Here is a 22,814-nt window from a genome sequence, read left to right as displayed (position 1 = left end):
ATCTCAGCCCCATGGTATCCAGAGGAGCAGGCCCGGGGCCGGGATTCGAACCTTCTCCTTGCTGCCTGGCCAGAGGTAGCCCCATGTCAGCGACTGCTGGGAGCTCCGCGGCCCAGAGTGGGAGGAGCCGGCGGCGACCTCCCCCGTGGGCGGGGCGTTCCTGCCCTGTCCCGCCCCCGCGCCGAGCCGAGCGCCGCGCCGCTCAGTCCCGCCCCTCCCAGGACCCGCCCCCCACGGCTCCCCGCAGCTCCTCCCCTCTCCCATTGGCCGAGGTGGAGACCCTCCTCTCGGCCCAATGGCTGCCGCCGCGGCTCGGCCGCCCGCGTCCTGACTGGCCAGCAACCGGTAGAGTGGCGGGGCGAGGGCCAATGGGGAGAGGCGGCTAGATGAATGGCTGGCCCGGGTGGGGAAGGCAGGAGGCGGCGATCCCGGCGGAGGGGGCCGTTCGCCAGCTCGGAGGCAGAAAGTGCCACGACTCCACACGCGCGCACGCAGCCAGCGAGCGGCCGGAGCGGACGGCAGACGGGGCGGGCGGCGTCGGGGTCGCGGTGCCTGCAGCTGCTCGGGGGCGGCTTCTCAGTGGAGGCTCGGCAGGCTCCTCTCTCCCGGTTCCGCGGCGGCGGCGAAGGCGGCGGCTCCTGCCTTCTCGCTCTCCCTCTCGCGTCTCCGGCTGCAGGTAAGAAACTTGGCCGGGCCCTGCAGCGGCGGCGGCGCGCGGGCCGGGCCGTCGGGGGACCGGGGCCCGCCGCACCGAGAGTGACACGTCTCCTTGGCAGCCCCTCCCCCGGCGGCGCCGGCCCGCCCGCCGCCCGCCGTCGCCGGGGCCGCGGACCCTCGGGGTCGGGCTTAGGGGGGTTGCTGGGCGACCCTCCTGCAGGGGCGTCGGCCGTGCGCGCCCCGCGGTGTGGACACCACGTCCCTAGCCGTGTGGGACCTGAGGCGGTCCCGAGGCGCGACGTGGCGACCCCTCCCCCCCGCTGGGCCGTCGGGCTGGCCCGCGCGCTCCGAAGTTGGGCGAAGAAAGTTGGCCGCGGCGCGGGGCGGCGCACAGCTGGCGGAGGAAGGGGTTAAGTTTCGGGAAGCCGCCGGATGACGTTGCCGGGCTGGAGTCCGGGCCGGAGGGGTGGGGGGGCGGCGGAAGGCGGCGGAGGCCGGCCGTGGGGGAGGAGGGCGGGATTGAATGGGGGGCCCACTGGCCGAGCGCGCCCGCCTCCCGGCCGCAGCCTTGTGGCGCTTCAGGAGGTTGGGGTGGCCTCCGACGGGGCGAGCCGGGGCCGCTGAGCTCGCGGTGTGGGGATCCGGGGGGGCTGTCCAGGCCACGGGCGTCCGGTCGGCCGCGGTGGCAACTTCCCGGAGTGCGGGAGGTGGCTCCCTGCTCCCCCTGGCGGTGGGGCCGGGGGCACCGTTTCCCCGGCGGCGCCGCGCGGAGCCCTGCGCGAGGGCGCCTGGCTGGGGACAGGGGCACCCCGGGCCCTGCCTGGCCCGCCCCGCCCGCAGCCACGATGAATGGGCCGGCGGTGCCAGGCCCGGGCGGAAGCGGACACCTCCGGCCCGGCCGGCCAAGTGCTCTGGCGCCCGGCCTGGCAGCCGCCACGGCCCGCCAGGCTGCCTGGCTGCGCCCTGGGTAGGGGAGGGCGGCTGGGGCCAGCGCTTCCAGAAGGACGTCAAGGATGCTTCGGGAACCTCTCTCTGGATTATAAATCACAAGTTTTGGCCCTGGCACCGTTGAGGGTGACCCCGCCAAGTTGTTTCGTTGGGGGTCTCCATTTCCTCGTCTGAAAATCGGGGCTCCTGATCTCTTCTACTTGAGAGAAAACCTGTGGAGACCCAGCACATGTAGGAAGTATGGACAAGCATTGGCCGTGCCTGTTGGGATGCGTTTTCGGAGACGTGCGGGACATGGAGGAAGCTGGGCCCTGGCTCAGCTTCCTTGCGGCTGGTGCGGGGCTACAGATGTCGCAAAGCCGGGATTCCAGATTCTAGGCCAGGCTTACTGGCCCACCTCACCTCTCAGTTCCCTTAGCCCCTCTGAACCCCGGTTTCCTTGTCTGTAGCCTGCAGACAATACCACCCACACACGATGGGGTCAGGGGAGCCATGCAGGGAAGTGCTGAGAACTTGTACGGAGGCAATTTGGCAATAACTCCGGGAGGTCAAAGGTTAGAAGAGACTGGGAAGCACCAAGGAAATGAAACTTTGAAGGCTCTGGGGAGCCTCCCATGTTACTATTTGCTCATCTATACACTCAGCTTGCTAGAACGTTCGGGGTAGGGGCCTCTGAGTGGCATTTTCTGGGAATTTTGGGGAAATAGGTCCAATAGGGCCTCACATACCAGGCTAGATAGCTCTTTAGAACCGGTTGTCTGCAGAGACCCATGTCTTCTGTCCAGCACTCCGAGGAAGAACAACTGCAAATTTTACAGCAGCCCTATCCTATGCAGTCTGGGAGAATTCTCTGCTATCTCTGCCTACCTCCTTGTTTGTCTTAACTTCCTGTTAATCTCACACCCAGCGAAATCTGGGTGATCCTGCAGCATGCTGCTTATTGTGTTGATGTCTTAATTCCTTTATGAACTTTCCAAAGGTCAGTCCCACTATGGTCTGCCAACCTATTTCCCTTCCAGAAAGAAGCTTCCGGTTCTGAGGTCCTGGAGATGCCACTTCCCTCTCTATTTAAGCAAAGGCGGGGGCAGACTTCCTAGTAGGTTAACTTCTCCCTTTACATGGAGCACTGCAAAGCTGGCTTGCAGGGCTGCTGGGCCAGTTGAGGCCTGGAGGAGGCTAAGATTAGGGGGCAAGGGGACAAGAAAGGTATCTTGGGGTTTGGAAGCAGAGGGTTTCCAGTGGATAAAGCTGTAGGCACTATGTTATAACTGAACTCTTTTCTTTCATATTTAGGAATCAGCCTCTGAACATTTACAGAGATATTAAGAAGTTATAGTGGTACCATGGCATATGAATATTTTTTGGTGATGGGAGAGTTTTAAATAAATCCTAAATCAAGTCACATTTTAGCAATTATGTTCTTTGCTGAAATGAGCCCTAACTCAACTGGCTGCAGTAATTATATAGTGCCAAACTCAGTTTAAATGGTTGAATGCAAATGATTGAATTGGAATATTGGTTTATTATGTAGCAGGGACACCTTTCGAAAGTGTCAGGACCCCAGACTCTTCTTACTTGTTCTTTTACCCCTGGAAATTTAAATAATAAATGAATGGCACATATAAGCAGAGAGTCAGCAGTTCTTTTGAGACATCAGATTTTTTCTTTGTTAAAATCTTGTTTCAGGAGGAAAAAAAAATGGTCAGAATTGTGATGGCAGGGACTGTGCTATCCATCTGTACATCATCGACCTACAATGATAGGCCTGGCCTGTAACATAACAAATATTGATTAAATGAGGTAGACAACCATACCTGCTAAAATATTCTCAATAGTTATCCAGCTATCTCATTGGATAAATGAAGCTGAGCCCAACTTAATTTTTAAGGTGTACCTTTTAGAATCAGATTCCACAACTTGGACATACATTTAGGCATCACGACAACCCCATTCTATAGTGTAGGTATGGTTGCCTCCCTTTTGGTGAATGATGACGTGAAGGCCTAGGAGGTCAGGAGTTTGTCAGAACAGTTCCTATTGCCCAGCTGCTAAGCAGTGTGGGCTTAGCCGTCTGAATGTTCACCTTCTGGGCCTTATAACTCCACCTTCCTTGGTTCTGTATCTTCTGAGGGAGGATGTAGAACTAGAAGATCAGAATTAAAGGCTTCAGTGGCAGGAAGGTGGGGAGTCATTTGAAAATGTGGCAGTGAGAGAAGGTATTTTTCATTTCCTTTTTTCATCAAGTGTCTCCTTGTGTGCTGGGCCTTCAAACACTGTAAATACAAATGAGACACCAAGTTCTTATCTGAAGAAGCCATTGTCTAGAACTGTGTCCAATATGGCAGCCACATGTAGCAGTTTAAATTGAAAACAATTAAAATTAAATAAAATGAAAAATCCAGTTTCCTAGTCACATTAGCCACATTTCAAGTACTCAGTAGTCACACATTGGTCAGTGTGGATTTAGATTATTTCCATCATCACAGAACATTCTGTTGGATAGTGCTGGTCTAGAGGTAATTGGTATTCTCTAAACATTCAAGTCTCTTTTCCTCTTGATTATGTAGAAATATTATGTTGAGCCATATAAAATTGCCCATTCTTAGGTCAAAGACAGTTGACTAGTTGTAGTTAATATATTTCAATCTAATAAGATATTACCTTTAGAAATCGTTAGTCCCAACTCTTTGTGTGTATCATAAGCTGCATTCCAAGAAGAAGGGGTTGAGGCAGCACAGATAGTGGCCCTGCCCTGGAGGATTTAAAGCCAATACCCACAGCATCAAAATGGTCAAATGTACCAAAATATTGAAAATAAATAGTTACTAGACAGAAAGTATATGGCTTGTAAGGAAGGTAAATATTGAATTCTAAGTGAGAGGGCCTGGGCAAGGGGGGGCCACTTAGTGTTATAGAAAATTAACTCAGGGACCTCCTAGGAGACTATTTTCTGGGGCAAACAGATTCTCCTGAAATAGGCAACCAGACTTCCAAGTCTAAAAACCAGACACATCTGTGTTTCCTTTATGTGCCTTAAGTAGCATGTATCTCCTACCTCTCTAGCAATGGGCAGCAACTTTAATTTACAAAGGACGCTTTGTAATTTCTAAATTAGATTATTTTGACAAGACTAGAATACCTGCCCAGTCCCCAAACCTTGCAAGTTCAAAAATACTGGAGTTCCAATATACTTGGCTGTCATAAATTGTTTTCTAGGCAAGTGACGATTTGCAAGGCTCTGTTATTTATACTCCATATAACTTTTAAGAGATCATTGGGTAGTATTTGAGAAGCATTTTCGAATTCTTAGTTGGACTCATGGGCTCATCTTAGTATTAGGACTCTGTGTAGAATAACATAAAACCAAAGTTTAAATAAAGAACCGGAATCATGGACGGCTACTTGATCTCTTTTTGGTTAGAAAGGAGGCCCACTGAGATGCTGGAAGTTATCAGCTATTTATAGTGATAATGAATATCATCTACTGACTCAAAAGTTGGAATAAAAGACCATCTTGAATTCAAGCCTTTAATTCTATACACTAACCCTGGGCAAGGTATAAATAAACAGGGTCTGTGTTAGGCTGTCTTGAGACAAGCTCAAAAGTGGTACCCTACAAGGACTGAATTTGGCCTGCACATGAGATTTGTTTGGCTAACCCCATGTTATTAAATAATTGAGCCACCTTTTAAGAATGGAGAATTTTTTTCATTAAAATCTAGATTTGTGGGTTCTCTTGGGAAAAATGGGAATTTCTGGCCACATCAGTTCTCGTGGACTGTGGTTGCCCTCTCTGGGCAGGGCCTGTGCTGTCATTCACAGCATCCTACCCTAATTTACACGATGTGCTTGGGTATTGGCAATCCCTGAGGGGACTGGAGGGCATCCGGGTGCTACTGGACTGGTCACCGGCGTCTCCCACTGAGGCGCAGCCTGGGGCAGTGGCAGAAGCACTGGTTGGGGGTTCCAATCCCAGAAAAAGTGGTGTGGCTTTGGACATGATTTTTTTCTTCCCTGGGCTTCAGTTTTCTCCTCATGTAAAATGAAACTAGGCCAGCTAGCTCCATCTTTCAGGCCACAAACCTGGTTTATCCTTAACTCCTCACTCTCTCATACCTGTGTCCTGGACACAGCAAATCCCATCAGCTCAACCTTTTAAATAGAGCTGGGGTCTGACTGTTCTCACCACCTCCACTGGCACCACCCTGGTCCGTACTACCTTACTCCTTGCCTGGGTTATTTCACTGGCCTCCTTGCTTTTGCCCTCATTCCACAGTGGATCATGTCACTCCTCTGTTTAAGACCCTGCTTGGCCAAGGTCTCCAGTGGCCTCCGAGGGTCCCACTTTTGCTCTGGCTTCACTTCTGCCATTTCCTGGTCCTCTGCTCGAGCCACATTGGTCTCCTCTCTATTCCTCAGACATGCTTCTGCGTCAGGGCCTTAGCACCTGCTTTGGCCTTTACCTGGGGAGCATTTCCTTAGATGGCCACATGACTAGCTCCCCACCTCCTTCAGGTCTGTTGACCACCCTCTTTGAAGGGACAGCCTCTGACACTCCTCCCCCTCTGCTCCCTGTCTCACTTCTCTACATCGCTTTCTTGTCATCATCACCTGGCATGCCTGCTATTTGACTGACTTTGTTGTCTTCCCCACTGGAGTGCGAGCTCTACTGATGCAGGGATGTATGTATTTTGTTTCCCCATTATGGAGAACAGTGACTGGCACACAGTACATGCCCCACTCTTGCTGAGCTAATGGAGATAATTTACTAGCACTCATGTTCTGTGAGTATATTATTTAGCCTAAAGTAGTCCAGATTCCTAGAGTATCAAGTATAAACACAAAAACATATTCCAGAGCCAAATGCAAGTGATTTTTGGATTGCCTCCAGCCTGACCCCAGTTGAGAAATTGACAGTCATGTGCAGAGGGGTGCTGTCAAATGCGGACAATCCCTGCTCTGGCAGCAGAGGCCAGGGGTTGGAAGTGAGCTTTAGGGGAGAGTTTGGGTGTTGGCTCTCTCTTCGGAGCTCCAAATCTCCAGCTGGTTATACTGATCTCAGGGCTACCTGTTTCTCCACAGCCCATCATCCACAGCACCTCGACAGACAGGTCCTACCCAGGTGTTCGTACCAGTTCCGAGGAGGAGACTTGGCAACGAGCATCTTTTATTTCCCTGTGTAACTGATGGGCATTAGGTGGGGCTTGCAGAGTAACTGAGCATATCAGTGATGACACACTCACCGGGAAACAAAACGTTATTTTGGGTTTGAACAACGTGCTGGCTTGCTCTGAAAAGAGGTGGATTTTGTGTTTAGTGAGCAAAAGTGTTCCTTAGTGGCAGGAGGGAGAATACTTTTCTTGTAGTTGGTATTACATTTTCTTTTCTCTTGGTCAGACTTCACCAAACTAAGGACTAAGAGGAGTGATTAAAGTTACTGTCCTGCCTCACCTCCTGGTGGTGTCCTTTCCTCTCAGGAATTTTGCATGGAAGTCGGCTGGGACAAGGGGCCGATGGCTGAGGCAGGCTGGACTGGTTGGAAAGAGTCAATTCTGGGTCCATTCCAGGGCCAGCCTCTGTCCTTCGTTTGTCCTTCCCTCTCCTCTTTTTGATTTTAGGCAGAGAAATAAAGAGTAGATCCTGGATTCCCAAGCCCTTTCTAATGGGAACATCTGACCTACTTGTTTTACATGAAAAGGTGAACGACCCTTGTTCATACCCAAGTGGTGTGTTTTTCTGGAACTTCTCATTCAGTGATTAAAATCTACAACTGAACTGTATCAAAACCAGTTTTGTTTTCAATTAAGACTGATTCTAGATAGGAATTAGATGTAGCTTTAGTTCTGTTGAATACATTTTTATTTCCTTGGTAAATATTTGTAGTAATTAGAAAGAAAAGTATTAATTTTCAGAATTTAATTAGTAATCACAGTGATTGAGGGAAGTAAGGAGTCAATGCTAAAGAATAAATGAATTATTGAAACCTTTAATGAAAAGTCTTATTATTGATAAGGGACTTTTAAAAGGTCAACTTTAGCCACTGCTGTGAAGCCCAGCTACTCTTTTCTGTCTTAAGTTGCTTCCCTCTGAAGTTGGAAATTTCCGGGCCTTATTCTGGACAGTTTGATTTTTTAGAAGACTGTGAGGAGGACAGCACAGTGGGTACGGCCACAGGACAGTGAAGGTCTGTGGGTCCCGCTGAGTCACTGCTCTGTCTTGTGGGGAGGTGACCTTGAGCCTGGTCCCCCAGTTACTTCCTTTCTTTGGAGGGAGCAATGTGTGCATGTGAGAGAACTCGGAGGTGGCGTAGTAACAGTGCTCTGTAACGGTCTTCAGGCCTTAAAGATGCTCCTCCTTGCAGGATCCGTGGGGGACATTTTCCCAGCAAAGATGACACACACGTTTTTAACTCTTTACTGAAGTAAAATATGTACAGAAAAATGCACTGTTGTGAGTCTACAGCTCAATAAATATTCAGTAACTAAACACCCAGCAGATCAAGAAATAGATTATTCCGGATCTCCCCAAGCTTCTCTTGTATCCCGTCAAGTTGTTGCTCAGCCCCAAGGGTGCCTTGCTCTCCTGTTTCTAACACTATGGATTCATTTTGCCTGTGTTTGAACTTGGTGTAAATGGAATCATACGACTTATGCTCTTTTGTGTCTTTTGTTCAACCTTGTAAGATTCATCCAGGTTGTTGGGATAGTTGTATTTCATTCATTCATTCTCATTGTGTAATATCCCAGCATGTGAATGTATCAGTTTATCCATTTTACTCTAGGTGGGTACTTGGATACTTTCCAGTTTGGGCCTGTAATAGTGCCGTGAGCAGTCTTGCCCCCGACTTCTGCTGAGTGCATGCACACGTTTCCATTGGGTCTATACCTACGAGTGGAACTGTAGGACCCTAAGGAGGGATATGCTCAGCTTTAAAAGAAGTGCCAGGCTTTTTTCTAAAGTGCGTAAATGGATTTATACACCAACCAGCAATATATGAGAGCTTGGTATATATTATAAAATGACTTTAAAAATGAACCAAAATGAAGTTTGAGTTACCATTAATAATAAGAAATAACTCACTCATGCTGAAGTTATTTTTTGTCATAGAGATGGGATATTTGGCCAGCAGAATTTGTTAATCATAGGAGGGCCTTTGCAGAGGGATTGTGAGAAAGGGTAAGATTTTACTGCTGATGAGCAAATGCTATTTCTTAATAGAAATTGGAGTAGAAAGACAGCTCTTCTCACAGGAGTTGAATGAGAGGAGTTCAGCAGAGACCTGATCTTGAGGTTGAGTTCTTCATCAGAATTGCTCCCTCCCGAAATAGATTTCTTAAAAACAAAGGGACCAGCAGTTGGGTATGAGCCCTCGTTTAGCTTTGGCCCACTCATTTCTAATTAGAAAATCCTCCCACCTCCAGGGGTCAGTGGTGGGGAGATACTCCTGCAGGAGCTCTTCCTTCCTCTCCCCTACCCGGTAGTAAAAGTACAGTATATCCAGGTCCGACCTTGGAAGTAGTCTCCCTAGCACAGCCAGTCGTCCTGTCCCATAGAAGCAGTGCTCTTGCTTTTCTTTTAAGAGCTTGATTGGCTGGCATTTGGTTTGGCTGTGAGTGGCAACAATGCCAAATCTCAGTTAGCTTAAAGATGAAAGGGGACACTGAGTTTCTCGTGATAGGATAGGCTGGGTTGTCTGGACCAGTCTTCTCACTTGGGCATGGGCTGGGGCAAGTGCTAGATAACAAATAAAAAAAACACCTTCTGAAAAACATTGAATGTTCTGCAAGATACTGAGGAAGATGGTGAAATGAGTAAGCCAGCAGGGTAAGCACCACCCTGCGGGCCTTTAGCAAACAGGGCAAACTCTTAAGTTTTGACGGCATCTCCAGGCACAAGGGGCAGAGATGAAAGTGGGCAGCATGATGGGAGACCTGCTCCCACAGAGTTGGAATCACAAAAGGCTACAACACCTTCAGGGTAAGCACGCTTCCCACCCGAGAAGCAGGGTGGGTAAGAGGGCATGTTCTGACAAGTGGGTATCACAGGTTGTCCTGCATGCAGATGACCTGAGTGGTGGAAAACTCTCAAGCTGATTTTATTTAAGACTCTTTGTTTTAGAGTTGACCTGGACAGACAGTGCTCTGGACCAGGCCATGAGCAAGCAGGTCTTTGAAGGACCGCACCTTTATCCTAGGCTCAGCAAGTCCCCAGTTGTAATTATCAAAGGAAAGGAAGCAGTCCGTAGTTACAAATAACTAAACACAGAGGATGCAAAGCACTGTGAATGAGGACCAGCAAGAACAGATTTGTGAAAACATAAGATAATGGAGTTGTTGACACATATTTTTAATGCCTTACTCTATTTGAAGTAAAAGGCAAGATTGAAAATATCTACAAGGAATAGGAAACTATAAAATGACCTAGCAAACTTGAAAAAGGAACCATGTACAACTTGTAGACTTGAAAAGTTCAGTAATTGTGGTAAAAGTCCAACAGATGGGTTTACCAGCAGATTAGATAAAACTGAAGCTAATAAATGAACTGGAAGATGGAGCAGAAGAAAAAATCCAGAGAATTCATCTTGGAGAGCCAAATAGAGGAATAATTTGTAAGACCAATTAAGAATCAGGGAGAGTAGACTGAGAGGTGTGACTGATTGGGGTTCCAGGAGAGAAGTGAGGACAGAGCTAGTATTTTGAAGAGCTAATGCCTGAGAATTTTACAGAATGGATAAGATGCCCATCCCAAAACAAAAACAAAAGTCGAGGCGGGGTAAATAAAAATAAATCCACTTGTAGACAGTTTAGTGATATATCAACTAGACGGAAAAATTCAACGGTGAGTGTGAAAAGATCATTTTTAAAGACTAAACCAAGACAGCTACTGACAGATCTTCACTAAAGGAAATTCTCAATGCTGTTCTTGGAAGGAAGGTGATGCCAAGTGGAAAAAGTAAGATGTAACAAGCAATGAAGAGTAAAGAAGGTGGTAAATATTCAGACAACTATAAACAAAAGTAGAATAATGATAATGTTGGGGATGCTGGAAAAAAGGGTAAGATTAAATACATGAAAATCTAAGTTATAAGGGGTAATGGAATTAGTGGAGAGGGTAAAGATTTTGTTTAATTTTGAATTTTGTGCCTCGCATGTATTGTTTTTTAAAAGAAGTAAAGAATAGAAACAGTGAATTACTTCTGTAGTAGTAGTAGAGAGGGGAAATGGAATGATTTTAAATAATCCGAAAAGAGATGAGAAAAGAGACAAAAAGAAACCCAGGACAAGTGGGAAAACAGCACAAAACAAGATTATGAATTCAAGCTCAAGTATATCAGCATTCATCTTAAATGTAAATTGACTAAATACTCCAGTTAAAACATAAAGATATCATCCTGGTTATTAAAACTCCAACTCTTGTACTGTTTTCAAGAGACAAAACAGGTAAAAGCAAAAGACCAGAAGATATACTATAGAAATAATATTAAAAGAAAACTGGTCTTGTATTAATGTATATAAAATAGAATTTAAGACCCCACAAAAGCATTACAGAGAGAGGGTCACTTCATAATGATAAAAGTTCAATTCAGTTTGAATATTTAGCATTTTTAACTTCAGGTGTGTCAACATAATCTCAATATATAAAGCAAAAACTGACAGAACTTACAAGAAATTGTCAGATCCGCAATTATAGTAGAGAATCTGAGTGCATATTGCCAGTAATTGACAGCTAAGCAGACAAAAATCAGTAAGGATTAGAACTTTTGAACAAAATAAGGAATGTGGTCTGTGTATAACTATATATAAATAAAATGCTGCAGCCAACTAGTGCATATTGGCTGTATCGTGGCCTTAAAGTAAGTCTCAGCAAATATTAAAGGATTGAAATTATGCAGCAGGTAGACCACAATTCAGTTAAACTAGATATATTTATAAAAATGTAAGTAGAAAATCTCTGTGTATTTGGGAATTTAAAAATACTTCTGGTATTTGTAGGTAAAAAAATAATGGAAAATAAAAAATGTTTTGAAATGAATGATAAAATACTACATATCAAAACTTGTAGGACGTAACTAAAATATTGTTTACAGGGAAATTTATAACTTTAAATACATTTAAAAAGAAGAGAAGATGGAAATTAATGAGCTAAGCATCTATCTTGAGACATTACAAAAGGCAAAATAAACCTAAATCAATTAGAAAGAATTAACAATGAAAAAGAATTAATGAAACAGAAGATAAATATACAGTAGAGAAGCTCAACAAAGCCAAAATTTCATTCTTAGAAAAGATAATGTTGACAAATCTCAAGCAAAATTGATTAAGAAAAAGGCACAAATAACTAATATCAAGAATGTAAAATAGAGCTTCACTATGGTTGTTGTAGACAATAAAAAGAAAAATGGTTATTATGAAAAACTTGTGCTAAGTGAAAAGAAATAATTACTGCCATTGATGTGTATTAAAAATATTTAATAGATTGAGAAGGAGGAGTATACCACACATCATAAATAGACAATTTCTACATCTCAACATGGTGAAAATCTTACAAATTCTGACATTAACAATTTCCTAGAAAAATATAATTTATCAAACTGAACCAAGAAGAGATAGAAAACCTACATAGTCCTGCAATTATTAAAAGAAATTAGATCCTTGATCAAGTCTTCTCACAAAGAAATTACTAGGCCCAGATGGCTTCACTGGTTAGCTTTATAGAACATTTAAAAATTAAGCATCCCAATTGTTCTCAAACTCTTAAAAGAAAAAGAAATACTACACTACTCATTTTGGTGCCAGCCAACCTTGTTACAAAACCTGACAAAAATGGTAGGAGTAAAGAAAATTATCAGTCAAATCTCATACTTGAAAATATAAACCAAATCCAGCGGTATGTATAATGACTAAATCATATTTATCCTAGGAATGCAAACATTGTTTAATGTTTAAAAATAAGTTTATATTCACTTCCCACATTAACAGATTACAGTAGAATAGTGTGATTATCTTAACAGATACAGAGTAAGTATTTGATAAAATTTACCATCTATTCATGCAGACCAGGAATAAAAAGCAACTTCTTTAACCTGATAAAACATGCCTATAAAAAGCCTATAGCAAACATCACACTAAACAGTGAGACACCTAAGTGTTTCCCTTTAATATCAGGAAAACAGGATGTCTGTTGTCATTTCTTCTCTTTAGCACTGTGTTGGAGGTCCTGCCCTGTACAAAAATTCAAGAAAATTAAGCAGTAGATATGAAGATTGGAAAGAAAGGAAAAAAACTGTGATTCATAGGCTTATATATGTAGAAATTAAAAAAAAAAAAATCAACAGATGTGTTACTAGAATTAGGCAAGTTGCTGGGGGAAAAAAATCACCCTGCTGGAATCAATTACATTTCTATACACCAGCAACAACAGAAAATGAAACTTAAGAGAGACACCATTTTCAGGAATATGGAAACTATGAAGAATCAAGAAATAACTCTTTCCAAAAATGTGTAAAACTCCATGATGTGTGTTATTTCCTCCATCAGGATACTTGTGTTACTCTGTTTAGATTTGGTCCTTATAACCATATAAGTTAGCAAATACTATCCTAATAGGATATTTAGTAGACCCTTCATTCATCACTTACTGAGTGTTGATGTGCTGAGGTTTGATTGGGTACAGCGCCTATTAGACTGATCCCTGCTTTCTGGGAGATGACTGTCTACTGTAGTAAGAACTCTTTTGTGGGCTAGCATATCTTAACTGTTATGTTCATTTTGGGAAGTAGATTCTTGATTCCTACCTTGTAGGCATGTGTCTTCATTAATAAGGTGAAGTCAGTAGGCTTCTTGTAAGCTCTCAGAAGATTTAGGTCTATTTAAGTACCTACTTTTCCAAAGACTGTTATTTTGGAGAAACACCAAAACATGTCAATTCTTTATTTTTTTTTTTTCCTCAGACATAGAAATTGAGTCTGAAATGGCTGGTGAATAAGCAAAAGCTTATAATAGAATACATTTCTATTTTTAGTGTTTCAACTCTTCTTCGAAATGAGTAGCATTGTTTTTTTTTAAAGTAGGAAGTCAGTTATATCCATCCTCTTGGAACATGAAATGAATTTTTTCAGAATCTTTTAGTTACTGAATTTTCTCTTAGTTTCTCTAGCTTAAAAAAAATTAGAGATTACTCTTAAAATTTTTAGAGCAGATGATCTGAAATCCACTTCTCCAAATAACTGGAAATGTTAGAAGGCTAATAAGCATTTTTTTTTTTTAAACAGTAGCTGAGCTTACAAGGTAGTAAAAGAGATGGCCAGAGTCCCTAAGCCCAGTGTAAGGGGAGTGACTGGGGCCCAGCAGTGAGCTGACCCTGAGTTGAGGGGGTTGGGTGTGGTGGTGTCAGTCTGAGTCATAAGTCATCTTGGGTCTTTGGCTTTAATGTCCAGGGGGAACAGGGCTTTGTCTGAGGTCAGAAGTAGGAAATGAGCCTTCCCTCATACCTCATGTAAAACCTAAACCTGTGAAGGGTTATACCCTCAATCAAAGGACAGACTAAAAAAAAATGTCAGCCTAGTAGCAAGGGGAGATGATGGCTGAGAGTTTATCTAATTTGTCCTAAGGCAGAGGAGGCAAAGTCTCCCTGAGAATTTGTGACAGGAGGCCATTCCTCTTGTAAAAATTTGTCCTTGGCTGCTTCCTTCCCTGGGGGCCTAGTTGAAGCAAAGATAAAATAGCCTTTTAGAGGCAAGCCCACAGCTCACCCTGTAAAGGATTGCCACTGATAAAGCCCCACCAAAGATGTAATACAAAATCACTGTTAAAGGTAGAAAAGAAGGCAATGGAAAACAATAGCACCATTAAAAAAAAACAAAAACCAGACACACTTGAAAAAAACAGATAGAATAACTCAAAGGACTGACTATAGAGCTGGTTAGATTCTGCTGAAGAGAGAACTGGTGAGTGGAGCATATGTCTGAGAAGTTTTCCCAAGAGATTGAGGTCTAATTCAGAGTTCTACCAGGAAGGAATTGGGGAAGACAATGTTCAAAGAACTAAGAAGGCAAAGATTTTTCAAAATTAATTAACTCAGAAAGTACAATGAGGCCGGGAGCGGTGGCTCACGCCTGTAATCCTAGCTCTCTGGGAGGCCAAGGCGGGTGGATTGTTTGAGCTCAGGAGTTGGAAACCAGCCTGAGCAAGAGCGAGACCCCGTCTCTACTAAAAAATAGAAAGAAATTAATTGGACAACTAAAAATATATAGAAAAAAATTAGGCATGGTGGTGCATGCCTGTAGTCCCAGCTACTCGGGAGGCTGAGGCAGGAGGATTGCTTGAGCCTAGGAGTTTGAGGTTGCTGTGAGCTGAGATGATGCCACGGCACTTAGTCCAGGCAACACAGTGAGACTCTGTCTCAAGAAAGTACAATGAGCCTGAAAAAAATAAAATAAAATAAAATATACACCTAAAAATATTTTGTTGGATCCTTAGAATCCCAAAAATGGACCTTAAAAGTAATGAGAGATTAAAAAAAAAAACCTAAAGGAATGACAAATTGACTGAGAGCATGTTTCTCAATAGTAATCCTCCTCCCATCAAAAGTGTCAAAGCCAAATAAAATAATATCTTTAGTGAGAGAAAACTGTCAGCATGAAATTCTGTACTCAGTTAATCCATTAATGAAGAAAAAAGGTGATATAAAGAAATTTCTCAGGGCTATAAGGACTGAGAAAGTTTATCAAGGAGAGATACTTGCCCAAAGAACTAATCAAGGATGTGCTTTGGCAAGACCCTAAAAGAAGTGAGATGCAAGAAGCTGTGATAAGTACATGGCCAACACTGGGTAATTTAAACAAGCAAGTATCAGCAGTCTAAAACAAAACAACACTGACTAGTCTGGATGTGTGTGTTGGAGGGAGATGCAGCAAGGGAGAAAAGGGGCTCGTGTCAGATGGAAGGGCACCTGACCTAAGGCCTTCTCTACTGTTGGGGAGGTAGCTGGGCGCATTCATGAAATTTGGTCAAGTATGTATGTTAGGAAAATGTAAGGGTAAAAACATTTTAATTATAATTTCTTAAAACGGTATTCACTGGAAAAAACAAAATAGAAGTAGAATGTTTAACTCTCAAACCATAAAGAAAAAGGGGGAAAATAAGCAAAGAAGAAATGTTGTAAATAGGAAACACAAAATAAGAGTATAAATCAATTATATAGGAAATCACAATAGATGTTGGTGGACTAAACCTACCACTTAAAAAGACAAATTGCCACACTAGTCTTAAAATCCAGTTATATGCTATTTTTAAGAGCTGTACTTAAAATATACAAACACAGACATGTTGAAAATAAAGAATAGAAAAGGATTCCAGGCCAGTATTAACCCCCCAAAAGTTGGTAAAACTTTTAAAAATATTTATTATTAGGATAAAGAGGGTCACTGTATAATGGGGGAGGGTGGCGAGGATAGCTGGCACTTTACCAGGAAGATGTAACAATTCTGATTTTATGTTCACCTAATGAGATGACTTCCAAATAAAGTACAAATTGACAGATTCCAAGGAGAAGTTGGCAAGTCCATGATCATAGTGGGAGATTTAAGAGTTCTCAATAGCTGCTAGACTAAACAGGCAAAAAACTAGTAAAATTCTATAGATTATTAAGCTTGAACTAAGGATACCTGTGGAGCCCTATACTCCATAAAGTACACATATATTTATAAAAAATTGATCATAATCTAGAAAAATTCACCAAATATATACTCTAAATCAGAGTGAAACTACGGCCCAACCTATTGGTGGCCTCAGAGTCAATTTAATTGATTGTAAAAAAATCTTTTTAAATTTTTTGACATGTAGAAAATACCAGTGCATCATACATACTAAGATTGAGTTACTGTTTCATGAGAGCATTGTTATTTACCTATGTGTATACATACATATGTATATATTAGTGTGTGTGCATCTATATCCGGGGACACATAAAAATTTATTTTTCTGGATCATAGTTAAAAATCTGAAAGCTTTGACCTATATAATGTAAAACATACTGTCTTATGACAGTGCAGCTAAATTAGGATTTATCAATGATAATTCAAACCCCCTTATGTGTTAGGGAATTTAAATACGCTGCCAACTCACAATTCAAAGAAGAGATCACATGGGAATTAGAAAATAAAACTGAACAATAATGAAAATACTATGCATCACAGCTTATAGAATGACACTACAGCAGTACTTGGGGGAAATTTATGACCTTAAATATTTGCTATAAGAAAAGAGAAAGGACTGGAAAGTAATAAATGTCCATGTCAAGAAGTTAGAAAGGACAGAATAAACCAATGGAAGATGGAGGAAGGAATAATTAAAATTAATTTTATAGATTGGATCACAAACTCAAAAGCTGGTTTTAGAATCATCATTGAAATTGAACCAGCAGTTAAAAATCAGCACTCCACTATCCTTCCCTCCTTAGGAAAAGATTTTGCAACACCTGTGCTGAAAGTTTTACAGGCAGGTTTTTCAAAACCTACAAAGAACACATAACCCCAATTTTATACAAACTATCCCAAAGAATGGGAAAAGGGATGATTCTTAGTTCACTCTGAGACTTAAGTAATCCTGATACCAAAACCAAAGTGCAGTCTGAGAATGATCTCTAGTTTTTCTCACTTTAGAACACATGTAGAAATCCCACATAAAAAGTGAACAAACCAAATCTAGTGATGTGTTAAAAAAGAAAAAAATCTCCATCAAGAAATGTTTATACCGTAGAAAGATAACTAGGAAATAAAGTATCCTACTTAACCTGTGAAAAGATTTCTACTGAAAACCTACAGTCGATACAACATGTGAGAGTGAAATATTGGAAATAGAAATTTAGTAATGAGGCAACGCAGTTCCCTGCACTGACTCTGCTCAGCACTGCATTGGAGTTATAAGCCAGCCAAGAAAAAGAAATGAGATCATATGGTTTAAAAAGCAAGAAACAATACTGTCTTTTTTTCCACAGATGATTTTTTTTGTATAAAGAAAATTAAAGGGACTCCACAAAGTCCTAGATTTGACAAGAGCATAGCATAATAGCTGGGTAAATGATACATATATGAAAATTAATAACTTTGCTCATTATCTATAGCTGGGGAATAGAAAAAGTAATTTACAAACGATATCTTTTGTCTAGCACATTTATAAATGGCAATAATCTTAACACAAAAACAAAAGACATGTAAGACTTTTATAGAGAAAATCATAAAAACTTTCTAAAAGCATGGAAGGAAACATTTAAATGCTTTTAAGTGCTATAGCATACCATGTTCATTGACAGGAAGCTTCCATAGTTACAAATGTCAGTCCTTCCTACATTCATGTGTAAATTCTCTGTGATTCAAATAAATTCCCAGTAGAAATTTTGGAGGGGATATATAGGCCAGAAATGTGGTATTGATGCAGGACATAAATATACCAGTGGAACAAAGTATAGAATGCAGAAACAGATCCACTCGATGGCACAGAGATGGCCATGTACATCTGTGGGGAAGGAAGAAACCAGTCAGGAAATGGTGCTGGGTAATTAAACTGTTAGGAAAGAGTTATATCATTATTTCCTGTCACATACCAAAGTAAATTCCTGGTGATTGAAAATCCAACTGCAAAAAGCATTACCAAAATTTTTAGAAGAAAATAACTCTTAAGCAGTAAAATGACTTCCGTGGCAGTGATTGTCTCCAGGAAGGTGCCCTGGGTGGTGGGGGTCAGGAATGTAAGGGAAATTATTCACTCTACATGGTAGACATGTTACACTACAGTTTTGTGTGTGGATAGCATAAATTTAGAAAACCTAAATTTGCAGGAGTGTGGATACTAATGTATGGCCTAGTTATATAACAGGAGTTAAAAATGAATAAACCGAAGCTATGTGTAGCTATACAAACAAATTTCAAAAACAAAGTTTAGTCGAAAAATGTTGCTAAATAACACCCAGAATAACGTCACTTACATAGCAGTTGGCAGCACACAAAGCAATGTTATCTTTTATTTGTGGAGGTACATGTTTGTAATGTAAGCAAAAACATGGAAATGGTAAGTGACCCATTCAGGGTGTTGGTCCCTCTGGCAGGGAGATGATACATACACATGCACACACACGTGTGTGTGTGTATATATATATATATATGTATGTATATATGTATATATATATAAAATATTTGAAGTAAATATAGCAAAAATGTTAGGATTTGATAAACCTGAGTGGTGATAATGGATGTTCATATTTTTCTTCTTACTCTTTTATGTTTGAATTATTTCATACTATTTTAAAAAATAAGGAGATGTTGATTCTCATGCGGCCGTATCTGCTAGGGTCTCTGTTTTATTGTCATTGTTTCAGTTCGGCACCTGCCCGGCAGGTCACCTTGTGCCTGGGAAATGGATCTGGAGGCTTATTTTTTTTGTGTCCACAGGGGGCCCACCATGTTGCAGCTGGCCAGTGATGAGACTGAGCTCCAGGGTACTGTTAAGGGTCCTTTCACAGAGCTTAATCCAGCAAATCCCAGCTGCCAGATTGGACTGGATTGGTTTGGATGGACCATACGAGTTAGCAGATGTCTTCCATGTCTAGAATTTGGGATTTTCTCTTGCTTTTGTTCCCTGCATCTAAGAAGAGAAGAAGAGCCTTTCTGTTGGGACCCTAGAGGTGGGCCCGTGAGTTTCGGTCAGCTGACCCTGGGACTGGCCCCAAACCTCTGGATGGCCTCCTACATCCTTCCCTCTCAGGGCCTTCAGCTTTTTGCATTATGCTCTAAGTGTACTAGCAATACAGTAGTCCCTCCTTATCTGAGATTTTGCTTTTTGCAGTTTCAGTTACCTGCAGTCAGCTGTGGTCTGAAAATATTAAATGGAAAATTCCAGAAATAATTCCTAGGTTTTACATTGCATGCCATTCTGAGTAGTGTGATGAAATTTCTCACCATCCTGCGTCATCCCTCCCAGGACGTGAATCCTCCATTTGTGCAGCAGATCCATGCTATCTGTGCCGCCCTCCCGTGAGTCACTTAGCAGCCAGCTTGGTTATCGGATCCATTGTCTTGGTATCACAGTGCTTGTGTTCACGGCACCCTTATTTTCCATAATAATGGCCCCAAAATGCAAGAGTAGTGATGCTGGCATATTGTTATAATTGATCTATTTTATTAGTAGCTATTGTTCATCTTTTACTGTGCCTGATTTATAAATTATGCTTCATCATAGGTATGTATGTATAGGAAAAAACAGTGCATATAGGGCTTGGGACTATCCCTTGGGACTATTCAGGCATCTACTGGGGGTCTTGGAATATATCTTCCATGGATAAGGCGGGGGGACTACTGTAGTAAGTGAGTAAAAGTGCATTATTTCACAGAAGTTTCTAGAATTGATGGACTGTAGATTGCTTGCGGTCAGACTGTACACATCTGCCCTAATTCTTTGGCCTTGGGGGAAAACCCTGGAGAATTTTCCTGTTGAGGGGCCTCTGATCATGGTGGGGATTTAAGGAGCAAAGCCCCTGGCGTGCTGATCTGGAGAACATACTGGAACTGATCTGGAGAACATACTGGAGACGCATCCTGGCGTTACCATTTCTGCGAATCAAGGATCTCCCAGTGTGATGTTTATGCCCCACCCAAGCTGACTCTGCACAGCAGCAGAAAGGTTGTTTTTCATTTTGATTTCTTTACTGTCCATGGTGATATTGCCTTACCCTGAAACATTTCAGTGTATTACTGCTTAATACTAGGGCTTTTCATTTTCCTGTGAAAGATTTCTTTTAAAAAATTCTAACTCGGGAATTAGCGGTGGGGACATAATTTCATTTTAAAGCAACCCACTCTGTAAAAGTTGGGAAGACACATTTGTGGTGCTGTAAAACATACATTTGTGTGCTCTGCAGAGGAAAAATATTCTCCTAAGTTCGCATTTCTCAATTCTGTGCTCCTAACAGAATGTATTTTTGTATCCCATGTTTGACTATGTTGGGTAAGATTAAAGCCTAATTTTCCAACGTTGGCGTTTCTGTCAGAGTTGAGAAGTTGGAAACCACAAGGCTGCACAGAGCTCCACAGTCTGCAGTGTTGAACAGGACCTGCTTTGTAGATGGCTAGTCGCTGCATTAGGGTTTGGTGAACTGTGCTAACTGCAGCCCATGGGAGAGCACCCCTCGAGCACATAGTCATTAGGAAGCTACTCCAGGTTTGCGAAGCCTCGGCCAGGATGACCCAGGCCCGTAGCATTAGTCTCCCTTTGGAGAAGAGGAGTGCTTTAGAGGATCTTTGTTGTCTGAATAGACTGAATGTAGTGATTATAATGTAGTTTTTGTACCTGAACATGTCCGTGTTGGCAAAGTTCTGAGAAGTCCTTGTGAGTACCCGGAAGAGTTTCAGTTGGTGGATGCCTACCAAGAAATGGGGGTTGACCGTACAACGTTCTAAACCTTCTTTTCCTCACCCTCCTACCCACTGAATCCATCCAGAGCTGAGCAGGGTGCAGTTTCCTTTTCAGCACATAGCTTAAGAGTGTCTTCTGGGAAAGGCTCATTTATGGGAGTGTCCCTTGATTGTCATATAAGAGAGTGCCCTGGCTGTGGATCACACTGTCACTGCCCATGGCCAGAGGTCAGAATCCACTTGGAAACATAATTGCCACTTTGCCCAGGATTTGAAGGTCTCCATGAGCTTGCCTAAGACTTTGTTTGCAGTGGTTATGACCAGAATGAAAAGTGGTGACTTGGTCCTGCCCAACCCGGGTTGGTATCTGTGGGAGAAGTGAGTGTTACAGAGGCAGCTGATGGGGTGTTATCCCCACGGAGAGCATGAGCTGGGAAGTTTTCATCATGAGCCTATTAAATTCTCTTCCTGCAAGGGTCTTACTAGAAAGGCATGGCACAATCATGCATTTGTTCTGCTTTGAGATTGATTTTTCTTAGAACATAAGTGCTGAGACGTTTAATACAATCTCTCTTCTCAGTCCTTTCTTTAAAATGCCACAATGTCAAAAATTGGATTTTATGTGATTTGTCTGGAAATTCCTACCCTATTTCCCTCCCCCACACTCACTCAAGAGGAGTGGGAATCTCAGCTTCTTAGAAGAGGAATCTCAGTGTCTGGGCTACTAACCAGTATCTGGACCCAGCCTGCCACAGTGTCTAGAGGTTTCAGAGGGCAATGCTGGGGCAGGCCTGGTCCCTTCTTCTCTCCCTTTTCTCTCCTACACCCCTCCACCTCCTCTTACCCACACCTTCTTACACGTGCGTCTGCTCATTCATTCCATTGGTGATCCTTTTCACAGGGGCTACACTGTTTCTCACTGTCTCCGGTTCAGGGGCCTGGGAATTGATGAGAGCATCAACACTAGTTAACAGTTGAGTGTGCGGTTCTCCCGTGGTCCCCACTGTGGCGTCTCAGCAGCTTGGGCAGTGGGAGGAATGGCAGTGGCCAGGCAGCCCAGCTTCACGAAGGCTCTTGGCGCCAAGATACCCAAGAGGAAGGTCAGCTCGGCCAAAGGCACCATGAAGGAAAGAGCCCAAGAGGAGATCAGTGTGGTTGTCAGCTTAACCTGCTCCTGCAGAAGTGGAAACAAAGCCAAAAAAGGCAGCAACAAAAGATAAATCTTCAGACAAAAAAGTGTAACCAAAAGGGAAAAAGGAGCAAAAGGAAAACAGACAGAAGGGCTAACCAAGAAACTAAAGAAGATTCACCTGCAGAAAATGGAGAAACTAAAACTGAGGAGCATCCAGCCTCTGAGGAAACAGGAGAGAGAAAAGCCGCGTCTGATTAATATCATACACCAGGTCTTATCAGTGGTCTGTCTCTCTTCTTGTACAATCCAGAGGAATATTTTTATCAGCTATTTCATAAATGCAAGTTTTTTAGTAGCTCTAGAAACATTTTTAAGAAGGAGGGAATCCCACCTCATCCCATTTTTTAAGTCAATGCTTTTTTTTTTTTAAAGGTGAAATCATTCGCTGATTGTTTATTTTTTGGTACAACCAGAAAATAATGTGGGATATTGAATTATGGGGGGCTTTGACTGTCTTGGGTGTCAGCTTAACATTCCATAGATTGGGGTGGGAGGTTAGTTTTTATATCCTATAATATAAAGCATACTAAATGGCAGTGTGGAGTCCCAGGCCTGCATTTAATGTCTTGAACATTTTGAATTACTCCTATTCCCATGTTGCTTTTTAGTAGA

General features: G+C 42.8%; 1 protein-coding gene and 1 pseudogene across 2 annotated transcripts in view; both read left to right on the top strand.

The window, feature by feature from the left end:
• The first annotated feature begins 390 nt into the window (after positions 1-390).
• Positions 391-22,717, top strand: LOC105807134 (annotated as a pseudogene).
• RRBP1 (ribosome binding protein 1) overlaps positions 416-22,814 on the top strand; it is a 69,845-nt gene continuing 47,446 nt past the window's right edge. For both annotated transcript variants that reach the window (XM_012640467.1, XM_012640466.1), the window contains exon 1: positions 416-676. The gene's annotated coding sequence lies outside the window, so the exon portion shown is untranslated. The remainder of the gene's footprint in view (positions 677-22,814) is intronic.

The sequence above is a fragment of the Propithecus coquereli genome, unplaced genomic scaffold (genome assembly GCF_000956105.1).
Source record: "Propithecus coquereli isolate 6110/MARCELLA unplaced genomic scaffold, Pcoq_1.0 Scaffold153, whole genome shotgun sequence".
Classification (NCBI taxonomy): domain Eukaryota; kingdom Metazoa; phylum Chordata; class Mammalia; order Primates; family Indriidae; genus Propithecus; species Propithecus coquereli.
Note: the sequence above shows the minus strand (reverse complement) of the source record. Positions and strands in the feature narration are given on the sequence as shown.